The following is a 20,659-nucleotide window of genomic DNA, read 5'->3' on the forward strand; positions in this document are numbered from 1 at the left end:
TTCCTCATTTTGCTTATGGTTAAATATTTAATATAGGGTAAATATTTTTAAATGTTTTTCTTGTGGATCACAATTGCCTTAATCATCTGGATTTTCCCACTGGATCCCTGCAGGACGCAGTTGTGCCCTGGTCATCCAGATTTCAATTTTAAATTCCCCTTGGAGCTTTAATTAGTGTTGTTAGTCGGGAGGTGAGCACTGAAAATGCAGTTCCTAGTCATGGAAAACGTTTGTTTAATTTCAGTGGATAAGATGTACCATGCTGGTTTTTAAAATGCCACTTTCAACGGGACACAAAGGAGCCCTTGGCCCCCGTGACAGCTGGGCTCTTATTACCAGGGGCACAACTTGTGCTTCTGCTCATGGGCATGGCTACTTACCAACCTGAGGGTGCCAGCTGAGAGCATGGAAAGGTCAGTAATTCATTATTTTGTAAATTGTTTTGTTACTGGGGCTATAAAAGGAGTTTCATCCTTCAAGCCCGGGTCAGTTTGTCACGAAAATACCCTGAGGTGACAGGAGGCTGAAAAAGGTGCTTTTGAACTTCCTGTGCTTTCAGCAATAACTTCCAACCCCGCTTTACAAAGCGCAGAAGAAAGGAATCTGAGGAATGCACTCAATGGCTATTGAGCAGAGCCCAGCTCCTTTCACTGAAGGTAGCCAAGTAACGCTGGAAGCTGAGCTCTGCCCTCCCGTGCCAGGGCAGGGGGCTGGCAAGGGCTGCCTGGAGGAGCCCTCCCCTCCTGGTGAGCCCCCTCCTCAGCACAGGAATGTGGGAACACACGGGTCCATTCCCCTTGGAAGGGAGGCAGTCTCCCTCCTTAGGTTAGAATCATCAAAGCACTGTGGTTCTGCATTCATTTTGTGCTGCTGCTGCTGAGATTTTTGGGCACGCAAGAGTAAAAATGGATATTGTACAGAAATGCTGTGCTAGCTGGGAGCTGCTGCAAAAGGAGCTGCTGCATGTGCCGTTTCTGGGAGAGGAGCCTGGAACAGCAGGGCCACTGCTGTGCTGGCACAGCCAGCCTGCACCGTGACCTTGAGGCCTCTGGCACACAGAGTCAGATGAGCAAATTGGTTCTCTCCAACTGGGATGGAGTTAGGAATAGGGGCAATGGTTCTAAACTGAGAGAGGGTAGAATTAGACTGGATATGAGTGGGACATTTTTACAGGGAGGCCAATGAAACAATGGAACAGGCTTACCAGAGAACTGGGAGATGCCCCCAGCCCTGGAAACATTGAAGGTCAGGTTGGGCAGGGCTCTGAGGAACCTGTTCCAGTGGAAGTTGCCCCTCTCACTGCAGGAGAATTGGCCCAGATGACCTTTAAGGTCCCCTCCAACCCAAACCATTCTAGGATTCTAGAGAACCCCAGGTTTTGCCTGAAATGGAGAATGGCCTGTAATAACATGGGAGTTTATATTTATTTAAAAACTTTTAAGTGCTTCATTTTTATATCTTAAGAAGTAGAAGAAACAGAGGAACATGTGACAAGCAAACACTTCAGTACCTGAAGTTAGATTGGCATGCTGCTAAAAATACTTAGCAGGGATGGGAATGTGCACAGCATGGGCTGGGGAGGCCTTCAATTTGCACTGGCAACATGGGCAGCCTTGTATGGACTCTGCCATGTGTGCTGTGGTAGACTACAAAAAGGGGGAGATTTCATGCTGTGTAAGTAGGTGGGATCTCTAGTATAAACTGGTGCTGAATGTGGGTCATTAAAATATTTCAGTGGAATTAGGCTTGTGTGAGGAATTTCATTGAGGTGTGGGATACACAAGATACACAAAGTCAATCTGCCCAGGTTGTAAATTTAATGTTGCAATCAGCCATACAAACTGTACCTAGAGCTGTCTTTTTACAGAGGTAGTGCTACTTTCTGTCATGGTTTGAGCTTAGCGAGATTTTTCACTGCTCAGAAAGGCAATCTGCATTCACCAAAAAATTAGCCAGGGTTAAAATCTTTATTGTAGTCAGTTCTTGGACTGAATTGTTCTTGATGGGCTACCTGTGAAACTGCTGTCTAAGCTATAACATTAAGCAGAAGAACCTAAAGAAAATCACATAAATTTATTTTATTGCCTTGCCAAGTTCCCTCTCTCATGAAGGGATTCAAGTCCCTATGAATTATTTGCACTGTATATATGTTGGTTTACACCCAAGATATGCTCTGAAGTAAGTTAACCAGAGTTCTATGTGGGCAGGGAGCAAGTCTTTCTGCTCTGCTTCCAAGCATAGACAGTAGGATAATGTACATCAGAAACCAGGACCCACATGAAATGCAATTGCAGCTTGCATCATTTGCATCATTAATCCCATGGATCATGGTGGGCCACCTACATAAATAACAAAGGCAGTGTAAAATTATCCCTTGTCTGGAGATGTCTGTGTAAAAGCATTAGCTGGTGCACAGTGGTTGTGTCAGAACACATCAGAAATTCAAATTATCTTTCATAACACACTGAGTGTAAGTGTTAGCTTTTCACTGCATCTGCAGCACTCTCATGGCTGTGACTGAGACGTTGCCTTCATCAGAGGCCATGTTATTACCCTAAATAAACTTAACTGGAAACTGCAGTGTCCCAAAAACAAGTGAAGTTCATCTGGATCTCTCCCACTAATGCCCTTTGCAGCTGTGTCTAGGCAGTGACTCACAAAGGAGGAAACCTGGAGGTAAGTGGGGAGCAGGAGCTCCTCCAGCCAGAGCTGCCTGCAGCCCTGCCAGCGGATCCCTTGTGCTGGGATGGTTTGGGGTAGCTGGTCCCCAGCTGTGGGGAGTGAGCAGGGCACTGGGACTCCCAAGGAAGCAAAGTCTGACAATCCATCAAATCTGTGTATCCATTTCAAAAGTGGCAGAGCCATAGATAGAGCCTGGGCGTTTGACTTCCCGTGAGGTCTGTTAGGACACTCCATAAGTCTGGTGTTGCTGGGCTTCTGGACAGACAGAGATCCTTCCCAGTGACCCTACTGGTACTATGGGAAGAACAGCTTTTGAAAGGACAACATGGCAGAAGCTAAAAATTGATAAAAACATGGTGTAGCATTAAATGTTTAACGTTAAAAGTTAAACGTCTGGCCAAATTCTATTCCTGAGATGTTAACACAACTGTAAGGACAGAAATACCTAATCAGTCAGAGGAAGAGAAGGCATTGGAAAGACACCTCTATTAACAGATTTTTAAGATAACAAGGAGTGTGGGGGATGCTTTTGGTTAATCCTTTTGTTTGTCTTTTCTCAGCATTGGCTCATGTTTCTTGCTGGTTTGGTGTTGTGAGCATCAGACTTGTCATATTCTTGAAGCTTAAAAGCAAATGGGAAGTTAGCAGTCCCAGTCCAGACCTTATTTCCTGTGCTACAATGCAGAGACAACTCAAGGGACCTTTAGGGTCAGTAAAACAGACATTCCTTATCCTTCTGTTCAGAGGGGTTTTTTACTTGCTCAGCCTAAGTGTTGGCAGCTGGAACTGTACATATTTCATCTTGATCTTTGGCTTCACCTTTCATGAATGGCCAGCTCTACACTGCCTGTCCTTATCCTGTGCACTCAGGTCTGTAGCTGAAGGCAAACTACCTGTTGTTAAACATAAAAAAAAGTACATAAAAATCTTGTCTAGGGCAGAGCATTGGTATTTGTGAAAGAGTGCTCAGGTATAAAGGCAGGAGAAAGTGCTGAAGGGCATCCTTTCTGTCTGCCTGTCCCATCTGACTCTGCCCTGGGCTGAATGAGTCCCTGCATTGTTCCCTTGTGCCAGGGATGTGCTGCTGGCAAAGCCTGGCTCAGGACCTGGTGCTGCTCTGGCCCCATGTCTGCTAGCACAGTGTGTACCAGTGACAGACAATGTGCTGTGGGGGATGTACACCATGTCCTGATGGAAAAAGTCCGCTAAGGACAGCACAAAGGGGAAAAATCAGCATTTTTGCTGTCGCCAAAATGTTTCAAGGAGCTGGAGTGAGATGAATATTGACAGTCATAGAATTTTTAAATAAGAAGTTATCCATATTTCTGCTGGAAAGAAAAATGTGTCAGGAAAAGATCTTTGATTTTCTTTTTACAACATCCATCTACAACAGCATAAAACTAACATGTTTAGTCCCAGTAAAATCAACTAATGGGTGAGCTAAGATGATGACGCTGTCATATGCAATAACTCTGACAAAGCTGATGGAAAAGTGACTCTCGGTTTAATGGAATAAATTCTGTTTTCCCCACTGGTACTCTTTTGTACTCTTTTAAGAGGAAGACAAGGATTTCTCCAGCATTTGTCTTCATTAGTTGCATATTTATGATCAAATCTCTTGAATTCAAACTTTGCAGTTGGTTGTACTTAGGTGAAACTCCATATAACTCCATAAATCTAGATAAGGGAGCTACCCCAACTTTTTAAATAGGAATTCTTAACTGTCAGAGATGATGATTACACTGATTTATTTAAAAAAATATATACTTCTACCATGTGTTCTGCTACTTAATTGATTTCCTACAAGGCTGTCTAAAAGCCCTCTGAAGCAATTTGAGTAAAACTTGATAACCAGATTTGAAATGTTGCACTGATTTAATTGAGTTATTTGTAGTTTGGATAATTATTTGAAATCTCATCTATCTGGAATGAATAAGTAGCATTACTAATTTGATAAAGGTTGTATGGCCTCTCTTGAAATGGTAATTCTTCACTGTTACTTTTGAAGTATCTCTGGTAACAGCCAAACAAACACACAATTTATGATGTCACTTAAAACTATGTTAATTTACTGGCCAACTTCAGATTTTAGTTAAAAATGTCTGGTAGCACTGGAAAAACATACCTATTTGGCACACTGTCAACTTTTTTCTGGGTCAATGCTCATAAAAATATCTTTTATTTACCAAGCTTAAACAATAGCAGTTTGTTTTCCATTTACTATCATAAAACAATCATGGCATGAAATCTGGTACATTCTGCTAAGAAATATAGGTCCAATTAGTTCATTTATTTCTGTCAACTCTTTGTCCAGGCCTGCACTTACAGCTCTTGATGGTTCCAGATCTATTTTTATGGATTCAATTTTAGCTCTGAAGACTGGAACAAACTAGTGTACAATCTATCATTCCAGTAATATTTATTTCAAAGCAAAGCAAGACCAAGTCGTCTGTTGTATTATATATTTGTTTCCTTTTAAAGCCATAGCAATTATACATTTACCTGAATTTGATTGATTGAACATTTCTAGGTTGCTACGTTTCTGGACTGAACAAAGAGTCCTGCACCAAGGATCCTTAGCAGAACATTGTTTTCTTGTAACAACTGGTGTTTGAAGCAAGTAGAGCCTCAAAGTGATGTTAACCAGAATATTATCTGTTTGGGTTACAGGATTTTCTTACATAATACTCTTTGCTGTTACTTCCAGAGTTCAGCAGCTGTTAAACAAATATTGTTCCAGAGTGTCTGCAGATTTCAGTGTTTAATTTCCCCATGGCTATTGTTTGTCATTCAACAAAATGGAAGTGTGAAAGGCTGTTCAATAGGAAACGAAAGTGGCTTCATTAAACAGTGTCTCAGAAGGAGCTACACCTTTGTAATCAAAGTTTTCTCTAGCTTTCACTTCAAAAGAGGCAGTGTAGGAAGCAATAGTTATTTTTAAGATAGGAATTATTTTTTTACATGATGACATAATAAAAAAATCAGGAGGTTCATGGATAGAGCAGAGCAGTAATAATGTCTGTAATGTTCTATGAGGAGCCCCTTCATGAGACTCCTGGTGAAGGTTTATTTCCTTGTAGAAGTTTGGAGCTCCTGTGCCCAAGGTATATATTTTTAATGATATTTACTTAATGTTGTTTTCTAGGTAAGTAATGACCTTGTGAATTATATTTACTTTGTCTTAAGCAGTGACTGCTTTGTGCTGTAAGAATTTAAAAATCGAATAAGTTCATGAAAATCATAGCAGGCAAGAGAGATTTAGAATATAAAAGTCACTAAGTAGACTGAGGGGAGTGCATTCCTCTCATGGCTAGAAATGTCTGACAGTTCCTTTTAGTCACAGAAATGTGTTTACAAGCTCATAAAGGATATTTGCCAACTTTTGAACTTTGCCTAAAAGGCAAAGCTCCCACCACCTTTATTCAAGCCTTAAAATGGAGAGAGCTGCCTGTGAACTGTAAGGCAGGACTCTGACAAGTGTTAGTATTCCACAAGTGTGAGGGGGAGAAAGCATAAAGAACATGTGAAAAGGAATAAATATATATGTGTAAAAACATAGCCACTGGAGATGAAACACAATGCTGTGGTCAGAATGAGCCTTGGACACAAGACCATCAAGTGACCCTTCAAACCCTCCTGTTGCATGTGATTTTTGCTGAACCATAAAGGAAGCAGGTATATTTTAACAAAAGTTCCAATACTCTGCCTTGAATTACTTGGAAAAAACCCCAAACCAAATATGTTTTTTCCTCCTTTCTTTTTCATAACTTTGCAGCAAGAGATGCTACAGAAGGGGAAGGAAATGAAACTTGAATCATGAACTTTAGAAAGGGTACAAATAAAATGTCCAGGCTATTAATTAAACCCATTTCCAAATGAACAATCTAATCTCTTGTCTGTGTAATTTCATTATCAACAATTTGAAAGGGCTCAAATATTCCCTCCAATGTTTGAACAGCAGCTGTGGACTAGACTGCATGAATTGAGAGAGATTGTTTTTCCAGTTGCCAAGAAACAGACAGCTTTCTTTGAGAATGCAGAGTTGTGCTCACAGCCTCAGCATCCTCCTGCTCTCCTGCAGGGTTTGGGAAGTTGGTGTTCTGGTGACCAAGCTTCCCCCGACAGCAGTGGCATGAGCTCAGCTCCACTAAAGGATACAGAGCACCAGTGGGCAACAGCCGATGGTCAAACATGTTGAACATTTAAAGAGAACACTGCAGTTCTGCCAATGACTTTATACCTTCAGGAAGGGAATTAGATTTTCATGATGAAAAGAAGGGAAGATACATATGTAAGTGAAGATTTCTGTCAGAAAGTTTTAATAGAGTAATAGTAAATCCATTCCAAGCTGGCTGCCAGGTACTGTGAAAAATTCTGTTCATGTTGTCTGAGTGCTGTAGTTATACTTTGTGAGTTTGCTTCCTGATGCCAGTGATTGTGATGTCTTGTTGCCCTTTTCCTGACATAAAATGGGCCAGGAAATCCGGAATCTTTAACTCATAGGACTAACAAGCCAAGAATTGTGATTAACTTTGAGCTATGAATGTTTAATAGAATGGATGATAGATGCTTGATAACCTTTTCTGATGTGGCATGCTTTTTATGGTATTTTCCACTTTGTAATTGAGCTATTTGTTCATTAAATTGCAGCCATCACTTTTGTCAGTCATCCATGCCTTCTGGTATTTCCAGCTGTTTGTTTCCATCTCAAATGTCTCACCTTCCTACTTACAGTCTACCAGCTTGCTGCTCAAGCTGCTCCAGGTGCTTGTGCTCTGGAATTCTGTACCTCAGCTCAGGGTTGCAGCTTCTGGAGGTGCTGAGCTCCCAGCTCAGGGTGGAGCAGAAGCTCATCCGGCAGCCTCGGTGCTGAGGAATGCGGGGTCACCAAGGAACCTCTCCCTGTCCCTGCACTCAGGCTGCCCCACCTCACCCTGGCGGTGATGCCTGATGGCCTGGGCTGGTGGCTGTCACCAGGCTGCCCTGCTGCCTCTCCCAGGGCCCTGCAGCCGTGTCCCTGCTCCAGAGGGAGGCCCTGGGGCTGATGCCTGCAGAGCAGGAGAGGCTCACCTTGCCCCCAGCTTGTGGCATCTCCAGGCTCTGCTGCTACCTGCATTTTCAGAACTGACAGCAGCAGAAGTTTCTATTGGAAACATTCAGTTTGAAGAGTTTTACAATCTGTTTTAGCCATGTATTTTGTTTGGCCTAGTGAGAAACATGCCAACCTTCACCTTTCCATGTCTTAATGCCTTTTGGAGGGTCTAGGCTTCCTGTCTTTTTGTAATGTACAGTGTTCTGTACCAATTACTCTTATATTAAGATGATTTAACTTTCAGCAAACTTTATCCTGGATAATCTGGAGAATTAGTTCAACAGAGTTTATGTTAGAGAATGTCAGGCCAGATTTTCAAAAAAGAGGATCTAGAGAGCTAAAATGCAAATTAAGGCCAAATGTATTCACCTGCATCTAAGATGAGCCTCGAAGAGCTCCAGTAGTTACACACAGCCAGACATCCATGGGTACCCATATTTGTGCCAGACAAGCTGTGTAGCTCTGGGAGTTGCACTCAGCCTGGTCAGAGCTACTGCATTTGTAGATAAGCCTCTCTGCCACCTGGGATCCCTCATGCAGAGCCTGCCTCTGGGGCTGATTTGTGAAATGTCATGTGAGGATTAGTAGGATTCAGTGATTAAAAGGAGGTCAGCAAAAAGCACAGAACTTGCATCCCTACTGTCACTGAAAATTACAGTAGGCTGCAGAAGGGAGCATTGTTATTGAACAACCTGGAGGCCCTCGCTGGGATGTGAGAAATGAGCTCAGCCCCATTTGCAGACAAAAGGAACTGCAGTTCACATTCTTGCTAGACAGGAAACCATTAAACTCTGCAGCTCCTCTGCTAAAGGGACCCTTTCACCCTTCTCTGGGAAGAGCATGAAGCCATGGTGTTCCAATAAGATATGCATGGCGCCAGGAGGGCCTGGCACTGTGGTCTCATCATAAGAAAGATTTACCTTTAGAGCTCATAAAAGTTTTGTTCCTGGTTGCTCAGACAGGAGCTGCTGCTATATTTTGTGTGAAGGCTGGGAAAGCAAAGGTATTTTTAAAAGAGCAGAATCAGAGTCCCTGTCTTGGGCCTTGAGTGGGGTGAGCTTGTTCCCTGGAGAATGATAGAGACATTTCACTACAAAGCAGATTTGATCTATAATCTGGCATTTGGATGGTGCTAACACCTGAAGAAGTTTTTCAGGTGTTCTTCCATGAGGATGTTGTGCATGCTAACTGCAAGCATCGAAGACTTTCACTGCACAGAGGATGTGAGGACTCAACTCAGGTTTGCAAATTCCATTCCTGCAGCTGAACACCCCCTGTACCATCAAATGGAGCAGCCATCCCACAAGCCTCAGCACAGTACAGCTGGGGCTGTCATCACAATGCTCAGATAAACTGTGGGATGGGTTAAGGCTGTAATACAGTAGGCCCTAGGAGATGTGATTTGCAAGATAATGTAGTTACCTGCTATAAAATGGAAGAGCATTCTTGGCATTTTATAAACATTGCAACTTGGCACTCCTGAGAGATGAATTTGTGCCTGAAAATCCTTTTTATCAATACTTCATTGTAATTGGAGCTGTCTATAAGCTGTATCTCTTCTTTCAATTAGAAGCTACTGGACAACTCAGCTGAAATTCCCTTCTTTGCATTATCAAACCACAAGTTCACTCTTCAAAAAGCAAATGTTTTTAATATTCTGTCCAAGCTATAGGATTAAATTCTCATGTTTTGTGTTCCTTCAACAATCTGTTAGTCAGATATGCCCTTTGTATTAGTATTAGTGTTTACCGGTTTTCTATGTAACGAAAGTAATTTTCCAGCAGCTTGCTTGTGGGTTCAAGGTATCCATTATTAAGAATTAGACACATTTGATTTGAACCTACAGTAGCTAAATGTAAAAAGTGTAATATACTCTGTCCCTTCACAGTGCTGGGAAAACCTCCAAAGGTCTGGATTGAAGAGAAGAGATGTAATGCCCATACATGGGGGTAAAAAAGCATGAGGGACTGATTGGGAATCAAGCATTCAGCCTACAGCCATTAAAGGGAAACAGTAAGTTGAAGCAGAAGCCTTTTGATCTTTTGCTTGTCAGACTTCTCAGAAGTGCTTGTTCTTACTCTGCTATCTTCAAGCTGTCTTATTCTCCCAGGCCAGGGAGCAGTAATTCACACATCCCTGTGCCTCTTTCTCTTAATGCCTGCCCACACTTGAGTAGCAAAAAATGTATCCTTGCCTAGCAAGGAACTGTTTTTAAACCTAAGGATCTCCAAGACCAATATTGTTCTATCAGCTACATAGAACAAAGCTGCCCTTTGTTACAGTAAAAACTTCTTATCAGTCCTGCAAATATCTCTCTTGTCTCAGCTGTTTTCTTTTTCTGGCTGGCACTTGGCTATTGCTGACCCCGGTGCATGGTGAATACAGTTGTTCTCAACCTTCGGCTACAGCACAGCCCTTCAGGGGCTTCTGAGAAAATGTTTGCTCTTATTGCTGTCACCTCCGTGGCATTTCTCTCTTTACTGTGCTTAAGATAAGTAAAATTACATTTTCTTCTAGTTTTGACAATTCCTTAAACTGTGAGAATGAAAAGGGCTATAAAAATTATTCTGTTGTTTGCTTGTTTACAGGTTGGTTTGTCTTTTTCTTAAAGCCATCAAGTTTCAGCTACTATTTTTCATGCAGTCACCCCTCCTCCAAGGTGTGTTACATGTGGCTGTAACATGTTTGTAGCCAGAATTTTCTCTGGAACCAGCACACACAGAGCAAGATGACTTTTTGGTGGTTCTGCAGTGGGATACAGCTGCAGAGTGCATCCAGCCAGGTAATGTGAAGGAAACTTTTCACCCCTTTCATAACAAAGCCTGAAATTACAGGATCCTAATTCTTTTCAAACTTTAAACAAATGGCCTTGAGCTTCTTAAGAAGGAATTCTTGGGCTTTGTTATTTTAAGTTAGTTATGCCTGAAGGGAACCACATGCTGTGTCTCAAGTCTAACTCAACAAGCTGTAAAATAGCTTGCACAACTGTGTGCAAATAAACAGCTGTTAAAACCACCCAACAAAGAGAGAAGCCAAATCTGATAGAAATGAAACAGCAGAAACAATGTTCATATTTATTCAAATGCCAAAATTACATGGGTTTTTTTTTCCCTTATTCACCCCCTCCTCCACTCTAGGATGAACTGATGCAGATGCTTTCTTGGGAGGAGGAGGAGGAAGAGAACACTGAGAAGTGTCTGGTTGTGAAGAGGTAAGAGCTCTGTGAAAAAAATAAAAGCCAGGCTGTTCTGTTTGAGATTTGTTTGCCATTGTGTCTTCTTGTGCACATGTGCAAGTGTGTTAACCTTTGAGGATTACTGCTGTGCTCTATCTTAGCTTTTTCTCAGATTGTGATTATTCAGAAAGAAGTGTGGGCTGCTGGGCCTGTCAATGAATTCACTGTATGCCATCATTCAAAGGCAAACACTGGCCTCACCCAGGATGCATTTGGTATACAACATGCCTTTCTTAGAGTCAATCTCATCATGACATTTGCATATTCAACAACATCCATTTAAGTTTTGGGGTTTTTTTTCTGAAATGCCTTTACTTGCTTTGAAGAGAAAAATGATGAGGAATGTTGTCCTTTTGTAAGCAAAAAGAGGTTGAAGAAAGAGTGAGCTCTTGCATTTGTTAGTGCTGTAACTGAGGGAAAGGCGTAGAGCCACACTGTTCCCCATGGCTCTGCACATTCACTAGCCCAGAGCTCAGCAGCTGGAGTTTGGATCCATTTCATCCACTCTCCCCTTCTACTGACCAAAATTGCATGTGTGGCTGTATACCTGTCCTCTCTCTGCCTGTGGCAGGTCCTTGCTTGTTTTACCAAAGGAATATGGAAGAAGGTTTGAAAGCAGATCTCCTGCAGCTAGGCCACAACCTGAAGAATAATTTCACTTGAGCTCTCCTTTCTCTCTTCTCCTCAAACCCATCTCTCTCAAAATCAGAGGACACTGACCTCTAACCTTTCACAAGCCCTTCTGGAAGCCCTGCCTTGGTTTGCCCATACTCACTGCTTTTTGGAGAAACAGGAAATCAGCTTGTGCTATTTTAATCCTGGTGCTTTTATATAAATATGTGCTATTATTTTTAACAACTTTGCGGAAGGAAAAATATGTTTACAAGCACCAAAAATTGTGTCTCCAGTACAAAACATTTATCTGAGAAATAGTGATGGGAACTTGATACTGCCTTATAGAGACTGTAAGGCAATGCCACTGTTGTTCATGTCCCTTTCATTGGTTCTGATTCTTCTATCTGTGCAAAATATAAAGGAGGTGTCATCTTTTCATGGATATTACTAGTTGATATTTTAGGGATGGCTGTCATTAATTAAAGGGCTGAATAGCACAGCTCTTCATGCCTTACATCCTTCACACTCTGCTCTAAAGCACAGCCATAATCACAGCAGGAACTTTTTTGAGAACAAATAAAAGTGAAAGGGTAACATAGCTGGAATTTCTGCTTCAAGTCTCCCAGTACTATAACTTTATTCGATCCAAACACTTATTTCAAGCAACCACAGTATGTTTCACTAAAATTTTTTACTGGACACATTAACTGCACATTAATGGCTCTTGCATAGCTGATGTATTTGTAGCTCTAGGGGAAGGAAAAGCAAGGCCACTTTGATATTGGTTTATGTAACACAGATTTTGTTTCTTGGAAGGCTGGAGGCCATTAAGAGTAAAAGCTATACTGGAATATGTTCCATATGGCAATTTCTCAGGTATTGTGATAGCTAATCCAAGTTAATAATTAAAATCCACTTTTATCACTCTTTCCTTCAGGATGCAAGAAGGGGTTGGAGGTTTCCTTTTAACACCATATCATATTTTTCTGACTATGTGCTCCTGTCCTTACTACCACAGCATTCTTAATGTTTTATTATGTAATATTTCATCTGGGTAAACTAGCAAAAGGAAGGAGGATTCATTTGTTCTATAAGATTTTTTTTGACTAAACTGAGCCCACAATAATATCAGTGATTGATGGAGCACTAATAGCACTGGCAGCCCTAAGACCCTGTTTCCAGAATAGTAGTGGAAAATGTCCTCTGCTCCTTTTCTCCTAGCTGCACACTTGATGATGTTTTTATCTTGGTTTGGGCAGCCACAGAGATGCCGTCCTTGTGCCCAGCAGCTGCTGTGCTCAGCTTGAAGTATTTTTGGATTTGTCTAAGTTGGAGGAACTTTCAGAGGTTGAAGGTATAAGAGTAACCATGAAAGCAAGATTAAGCTCAGCAGCCTGGTTTCATGCTCTTGGCACATTTCACCTCCTCAGTTATAAAACATGAGGTTTTGTCTGCCTGCCTGGCAGGATGCTGTGATCTCATGAGCACTGGATGGTGCATCCCTATACTCAGCCCATAAAGGAACAATCACCGGTACAAACACAGGAACTAGCTGGAAATATTCAGAAACCTGAACTTTCAGAATTATTGCACTTCAGGCTTGTTTCTTGGGATTTTCCGCCCATAAAAAGTTCTGCTAGGAAGAGCAGGCCATACATGAAATGGAGAATATTCAGTGTTCTTCTTCAGTATACAGAGATAGGTCTTTGGGGTCCTATCACCAAACCAAAAGAAAAGCTTTAGACTGCGTTACCAAAAATGTGAAAGAAAATAAGTGCAATTCCCACTTGGCAGGGCAGCTTCTCCTCACAGCTGTAGGTAGAGCTGTACAGGTTTGCTCATGGCAGAGCTGCAATTTAGTGACTCTTGCACGCGACCACCAGATAATCCTCACAAAGACCCCACAATATCAACTCCTTCCCTTTGCCTAAGAATGGCAAAATGAAAAGGGTTTACTTAAAAAATGTCCAAAGAGCAGGAGAGGTTGGAGACTCAGGAATATCCACTTGCAGATGCTTTCACCCACTGTCAGGAGTGGTGTCCAACCTGCTCTCTGGCATGTGGGCTGATGGACTTGCCCTGTGCCAAAGATTTTCATGTTCTGTGTTTTTTCTGCTGCATAGCTGTCAGACAGCTTTGGAGTTCACAGTGGGAGCATTCAGATGTAGTGCAGCTGTGCCTGTTGCTCCAACAACTACTTTACATCCCAGGCAGGTCACAGAACAAGACAAAAAGCAGCTGTGCTGCAGTCCATGAGTCACAAAGCATCTTCCACCTGGGAAGAAAACAGTTGCATCAGTAGATTATGTAAATTGATTCTCCAAAGTTAGTATGAAAATGATAATCAGTTGATTTCTACCTAATGTTGTAAACTGCATGGCTAGAGCTAGCCCATTGCTAACATAGGCAATACTTTTGAATTAAGACTTTTTTCCTGTATTTTCACTAACATGAGATAATAAGCTAAGTTAAACATCTTTGCTAGGTGTGCATCTGATTTCAGATTTCAGCAATTTATTACTGAAGACTTACCAATGAAAATTTTTATCAATGGAAATAGTTAATCAGACAAAATAAAGTTAATGTTTTTTCTCAAATAATGCATATTTATGACAATGTTTTGGCTTATGATAAGAGGAAAAAATGGGTGAATTTTGAACATCACTCTCTTTTTCTTCTGGCACAACTTTTCAGGTATTTAAAACCAGCTGCTTTCTCCTTTCAAAGCCTTGAGTGTTTGTGGTCAGAGGACCATATTTGCTGACACCTGGGACCAGAGCTGCTGCCAGTGCCCACACAAGACACTGTGTGCAAATCTAGATGGGGGCACTGGCAGCAGCTCTGGTCCCAAGTGTCAGCAGATCTGATCTTCTGACCAGCCTGGGGAGACCTGCCAGATTTCTGCCCATATCCAGTGCCTGAGAATGCTGCACCAATCTTAAAGGGACTCTGCTTTATTTCCTCCTTCATTTTGAATTAATGCTTTATGAGAAAACAGATTGTAAATCTATATAAGTGACAGGTTTGTTAGTGCTTATCAGATAGCTTAAAATTCAGAAGAAGCAAGCACACGTATATACCATTCTCTCTGGGGAGAAAACCTACCTGCAGGAATTTAGCTGATTCCATTTATTTATTTATTATTACATTATTTATTTAGCAGATCTGGAAGAAATTACTTGCATTTTTTAAAAAATAATTTTCATATTTCTTAGAGGAAAGCAATAACAGAAGTCAAGTTACCAGGTACATGTTGCATCTGCTAAAACCACCCCCAGCAGGTGGGAACAGCAGCTTGCCACTTCTAAGTCAGGAGCAGCACTGCTTCTCCCATAGCAGTTCACTGGTTTTAAGATGTCTGGACTTGTAAAAAATTTTTGCTACTGGTTGTTGGGAGATAGTACCTGTATATTCATTTCTTAAACATACCACAACTCCATGGTGGTTTTTGTAAGCTCTGGGTAATGGCCCAAGCTGAACAAGTTTCGTGTCTTTTCTCTGAAGCTGCTTTATCATCCTGTGAGGAGGGTGCCCAGAGCTCTGAGGTGTCTTTTTGTCCCCACTCCTTCCAAGAGTAACATTTGGCTATGCCCAAGGACAAGAACTCCTTCCAAAGTCTTTCTGGAGTGTCAGCATGCAAAATGTGCCATGGAAACTGGAGGGGACAGTCCCTGCAATGCTTGGAATAGTACAGAATGCTCTCTCCAGGGCAAACAGTTTGGAAAGGCTAAACTACTTAAAATCCCTTTATACAGCAAACTGGTGCAGTCAAGGAAGAGCAGGAGAGTCAAGAATCTTGCAGTGTTTAATATACTTTTGCAAGGATTATTTGACAGTCTCTTATTTTTGTGATGCTTAGGAGGGAGAATTGCTGTCTATCATCTTAGCAAAGGGTAAAAAATACTTGGGTCCTGCACTGCAGCTGTGGTGATTTTATATGAAGACAAATTCCTGAGGCTGGAATACTCTGACTGGTCTGAAAAAATGTTGCACATTCTTCTTTCTTCATTTAAATAGAAGCAGCATAGAAATTTTGCAAAGAATGGGGGTGGAAGAAATGTCTTCTGTTTTCCAAAAGTGGGCGAGATGTTGAAATACAATTGCAATTACATTTTTCACATGTCATTGATGTAGAGATGAAGCTTGTTTGGATGGAGTTTTTCACTACTTCATTTCAATCGTCTTAATCACAGTTTTTGAGACCTTATGTACTGTATTTAGAGGTGAATAGGAGCTTAGCTGGAAGGCCCCACAGTTGGAAGCTGAGTATCTGACTTTCCAGCAAGCAGTAAGATCAGCTGATATATATATATATCCACAATATAAGTGCTGTCACAGCATTAGTTTTCAAGAAGTGACATATTAGGAAACACATTAATGCACAAAAGACTTGTAAGGGGCTGCAGTTTGTATGTTGCAAAAAATAGGGATCTGTATTTAGAGCCATTAATTTCCTCTTCTGACAGATTTCTGAAGTGGGGATGCTTTATAAGTCTTTACTGCTGAGCGCTCTGGGACCTCTTTTTGAAGCATATCAGCTTTCCCCTGGTGGAAGTGGATGAGCAGGGCGGTGTAATTCTGTCACTGCAGGCAGCACAGATCCTCAGGGCTGACTGACTCTGCTGCCTTTGGAGTCAGACAGAAAACAGGAGCTGATGCAAAGTGTGTTTTTTGAACCATCACCCTTTGTCAGAGGGCATCGATTCCCTAAACACCATCAGTGTGATGGAAACAAACTGAACTCCTTTGCTCTGCTATTATTAACTGCTAATGAGCTCTGTGAAACCCAGCAACAGGGTGTTACCAGTGAATGACTCTGCCAAGGCAGCAAGGTGGAGTTGCATGTGGGAATGAAGCCCTGTTTAATCAGGTTTTGTAACTACTTTGATACAATTTTAGCTGCAGCGTGTTCAGTCAAGCAGCTCCTGCTGTAATGCACACACTGTTTCGACTTCAGTTGCAGCTTTCAGAATATACCAAATACCAATTCAATAATCATTTTTTACCATTGCACACTGATCATCTACAAATATGCCTGCATTAACTGTACATGGTGTTTTTATTTGTTTTTACTTAGGAAGACAGTTTTAGATGCCAAATCTCCCCTGAAGTCTACTAAATTTTTGGGTAGGCTTTCAAGATGAGAAAATTCAATCCTCAGCTTGAGCTGCCAATAAAGGCAGGTGAGCACAGCAGTAGCAGAGCTTTTCCCTTTCTAGTGTCAAAGCATGGTTTAGTTTAAAAGGCTTTTTTTCTTAACTTTCCCCTTAGGTCAAGAGGAGGAAGATCTTCCATTGTGAGGTGTAGCGGGGACAGGGCAGTTTGGGAGCAGGAGCACCCAAGGGGAGCTGGCAGGTGAGCAGGGTCTGAGCTGCACAGCAGCCTGGCAGGTTCTCAGCAGGGACAGCCTGCTATCGGGGCACACCTCAGCCACTGGGAGCACACACACAGCTACAGAGAGTTTCTAGCAATGGAAGGTGGTTATTTATAGGCAATGGGAAAGTTTATGACTTGTGTTTGCAGTTTCAGTTGAGTAAATATACAGTGAAATTGTACTTTATCCTCTTTGTTCAGTTGTTAAACCCCCAGATTCCTTTCCCAAGAATCATACCTGTTTCTCTTGATTTTTTGATTTAACATCTATAACCAAGGAACCCAGCAATTAATCTGAGGATTTATAGAGCTGCTTTTTTGGTTTTGTTACTTTAAAAACAAACAAACTAAAAACTCAAAAACTCCCAGATTCTAAAGTGTTTCTGAGGAAAAAAAAGTTGGGGTTTTGGTTGGTGGAGTGTTTTTTTTTGTTGTTGTTTTTTTTTGGGGGGTTTTTTTTGGTTTTTTTTTTTTCTGAGAAGAACATCTTATAATTGGGGAAAAACCAAGAAATTAATGTTTGTAGCAAGTGAATTATAGCCTGCAAAGTAGCTTGAATGTTTTCAGCTGAAAGCTGCTTTGGAAGCTTAACATGGGATTAATTTTTGAAGTCTGCCTGGACTATCAAGAAGTTAATTGATGGAGTGTGAGCAATACCCACTTAAAAGGCACAGACAGGGAAATCAGTGCATTCTCTGTGAGAGGCTCTTAATGATTTCCTTTCAGAGAATGTGCACACTATCTTAATTATACAGGAGCCTACGTAAAGGTACCCTTGGATTGCATCCAATGAAAGCTAAAACAAACAATATGACAACAAAAAGGGCACTTGCGTCATTTCACTTTAGCATTTATAAGACAAACAATAACTAGCAAATAAAAACCTCCTAGCCTATGGTGTGCTTACCAGTGCCAGGATACTTATTCCTTCACATGTAATCTTTAAAACAAAGAGCTACATATCAGAAAATGCTGGGACAGTATTTTTATTTTTTTTTTTTTGTCTGCACAAAAGCAAGACCATCTTACAGCAAGGAGACGTTTCCTGTGGTGCTCTGCTGGCTTCATGAGATTAATGACCTCAGCACTTCACAGATAAGTCTTTCTGTGTGAATGTGATCTTCTCCTGTGTGTACAAGGGCACGCAGCCACTAAAAAAACACATGCATGAGAAAGAATGGATGATAAAGCTAGCAGTGAAACTGAGGTGCTGGAGCATTCTCATTAGAGATGCCATTGTTTTGTGTAAAGTGTAGATTTCAATATATTCAGTAATGGTGATTAAAATGATGAGTTTCCCTACATGGTAAGCCTTGCCACTCTGATCAAATCCACCTTGTGAAATTCTGTATGCATGAGATCCCAAGATATAGTTTTGGCAATCTCAGCTTTAACATCTGGGTTCAGCTGTGGCAGTGCACTGCTCACATGCTTATTCTAACAACCAAGGGGGAAAATGTCCAGATCTTTGCATATTAGTTCCTAAAAGGGTACTGATATGGCTTAAAATGTCAGGCCACTCTGGCATTTTTCTGAACCTTTGATCACTTTAGGAATATTTTGGTGATGCCATTCAAATGTTTCTCAAAAAACTGTTGCCACAAAGAAAAATTTATTGCCGTGTTACTTAGAACCATGGCATAACCAAACCACCTGGATGGTCTTGGGGAACTTCCTTCAGAGGATGGAAGGTAGAGGAAGGGATTCTCTCTCATCCCCCATCAGCCTTTTTTACCTTCATCTGAGCACTTTGGGAGCAGTTCCTGTCCATGGAAAACTTCAGCCTTTCCTTGAAGCTGCAGAGTGCCATGTCAGGCTTCGGAGGCACCTGCTCCCACTTCTGGGAGGAAGACCCTGTGCAGTGTGTCCCGTGCTCCCTTCAGGGGACACCCAGACACACACTTGCTGTGTCCCAGGGTGGTTTGAGGAGTGCAGAGCACGTTTTCTGTAGGAAAACAGAAAGAAACACATCCCTCTTCCAGCTTTGTATGAGTCAAAAGTTCTGAAAGGTCTGCACTGCCAGGACAGGATCCATAGGCATCAGCATGACAAGAGTGACACTCAATACATGTTAGAGATTGATGTACAACACCTCTCATCTCTACAGAGTATGGTACAGAGGAAAGGAGGACCACAAATGGCATGTTTTGAGGTAAAAAACAGCTGCCTCCATTCATGGAGGGGTCAAAATCATCTTCAACATTAATGACTTTTTAATTTATGTTTTCCAGTGCTAGTGAAGCCTAACTAATATATGAACAGTGTTTTAAAACCAAATTCTTGTTCCTGTCAGGAAGCCCCAATTCAAGATGCACTGATCCATTCCTTCCCATAGTGAGATTAGGAATTTGTTGAAACGAGGGGTGTGCACAAAACACACCACCACAGTCCAGTGTGTCCTGCTATAGCAGCACAGGTAGGAGCCTTGAGAAAAGTATGTCATGTTCTTATCCTGCAGCTAGTGCGTTCTGTAGCATCTCCTCTATTCAAACCAGCTCCTAACTTATTTACACAAAAGGTGGAGTCCCCATCTTTAGTTGGACAGGCTTCTTTCTCGCCCTTCCATATCTACCAGCCTGCATTTTCTATCTGTGATAATTGAACCATTCCCATAGTAAATGACTGTGTGCTTGGAGAGAGGCCCAGGTACCAAAGTGTGGGAGTGCTGCGTGACTGCAGGGAAGTGAGGAACTGCAGCAAGAGCTCTGTGGGTTTAACCAGCTTCCTGGGGAACATGCAGTCACTGACTCTTCCCAGCGCACAGCACGGAAGGAGGGTTTTCTTCTGTCTGACAGCTAATTTTCAAGAGATGCATTTATATTTTTATACACTGCACTTGGAATTCCAGTTAATATTTCAATCTATCAAATGGATATGGACAGTTGATGGCAGAATTCAGGGACTGGAACTATGTGAGTTTGAATTAATACTCTAAAGGGAGCTGAACAGATAAAGCCCTCTGATAATGTAACACCAGAAGGCTTGAACTTCCTTGTAACAGAACTAGACAGGACAAATTTTGCTCCCATTTATTTTTGGTGTCAGTTTTACCACTCCAGCCCCTGCTATGCCCTTTAGGGAGCTAAGTTTAAAGTTAATGGGGCTTCCTGCACAAAGGGCTGGCCAGCCATAACTGCAGAGAGCAATGAAGTGCCTGATTAGTGCAAAATGTGACGCTTTCACCACTTGGCCTCCTGCCCAGTGGCAGCTACTTCTGCTGAGCACATCAAATGAATTCATATAAGCCACCAAAGAACTGCAGGCCAGGAATGGCTGTTGGTTGTTACTGGATCAGACCAGCTTCTGACCAGTCAGCTAAAGAAATATCCTGTGCTTCAAACACTGGACTATCCATTTAAAAACATTTAAAAATACATACAGTGAAATAGAGTTGTTAGACTGGAAAATCCTCTTTAGCATGATACCATCTGACCATTAAATGTCTGAGGAGTTGAAATAGCTTAGTATCTCATCAAGGACTTATTGAATTGCGTAAATAAATCTTTCTTTAGAATTTATTGATTGGTGTGGAAGAGCTTGTGAAGTCAAACATGCTTCTTTGTTTTTAGGCAGCTTCATGCAGGAAATTTGGCCTTTACCCAATTCTGTGACTAACCCCAAATTCAGAGTAGTTATGTTAATGCATCCTGCAAGAGAAAACC

General features: G+C 41.6%; 1 long non-coding RNA gene across 1 annotated transcript; it reads left to right on the forward strand.

Annotated features, from left to right (window-relative positions):
• Positions 1-304: 304 nt before the first annotated feature.
• On the forward strand, positions 305-19,768 carry LOC134421388 (uncharacterized). Its single transcript, XR_010028589.1, has 7 exons — positions 305-413; positions 6,764-6,973; positions 9,663-9,787; positions 10,363-10,556; positions 10,912-10,985; positions 16,896-16,979; positions 18,013-19,768. It is a non-coding gene; the product is annotated as an uncharacterized LOC134421388 (long non-coding RNA).
• The last annotated feature ends 891 nt before the right edge of the window (positions 19,769-20,659 follow it).

Source organism: Melospiza melodia, chromosome 8, assembly GCF_035770615.1.
Source record: "Melospiza melodia melodia isolate bMelMel2 chromosome 8, bMelMel2.pri, whole genome shotgun sequence".
Classification (NCBI taxonomy): Eukaryota; Metazoa; Chordata; class Aves; order Passeriformes; family Passerellidae; genus Melospiza; species Melospiza melodia.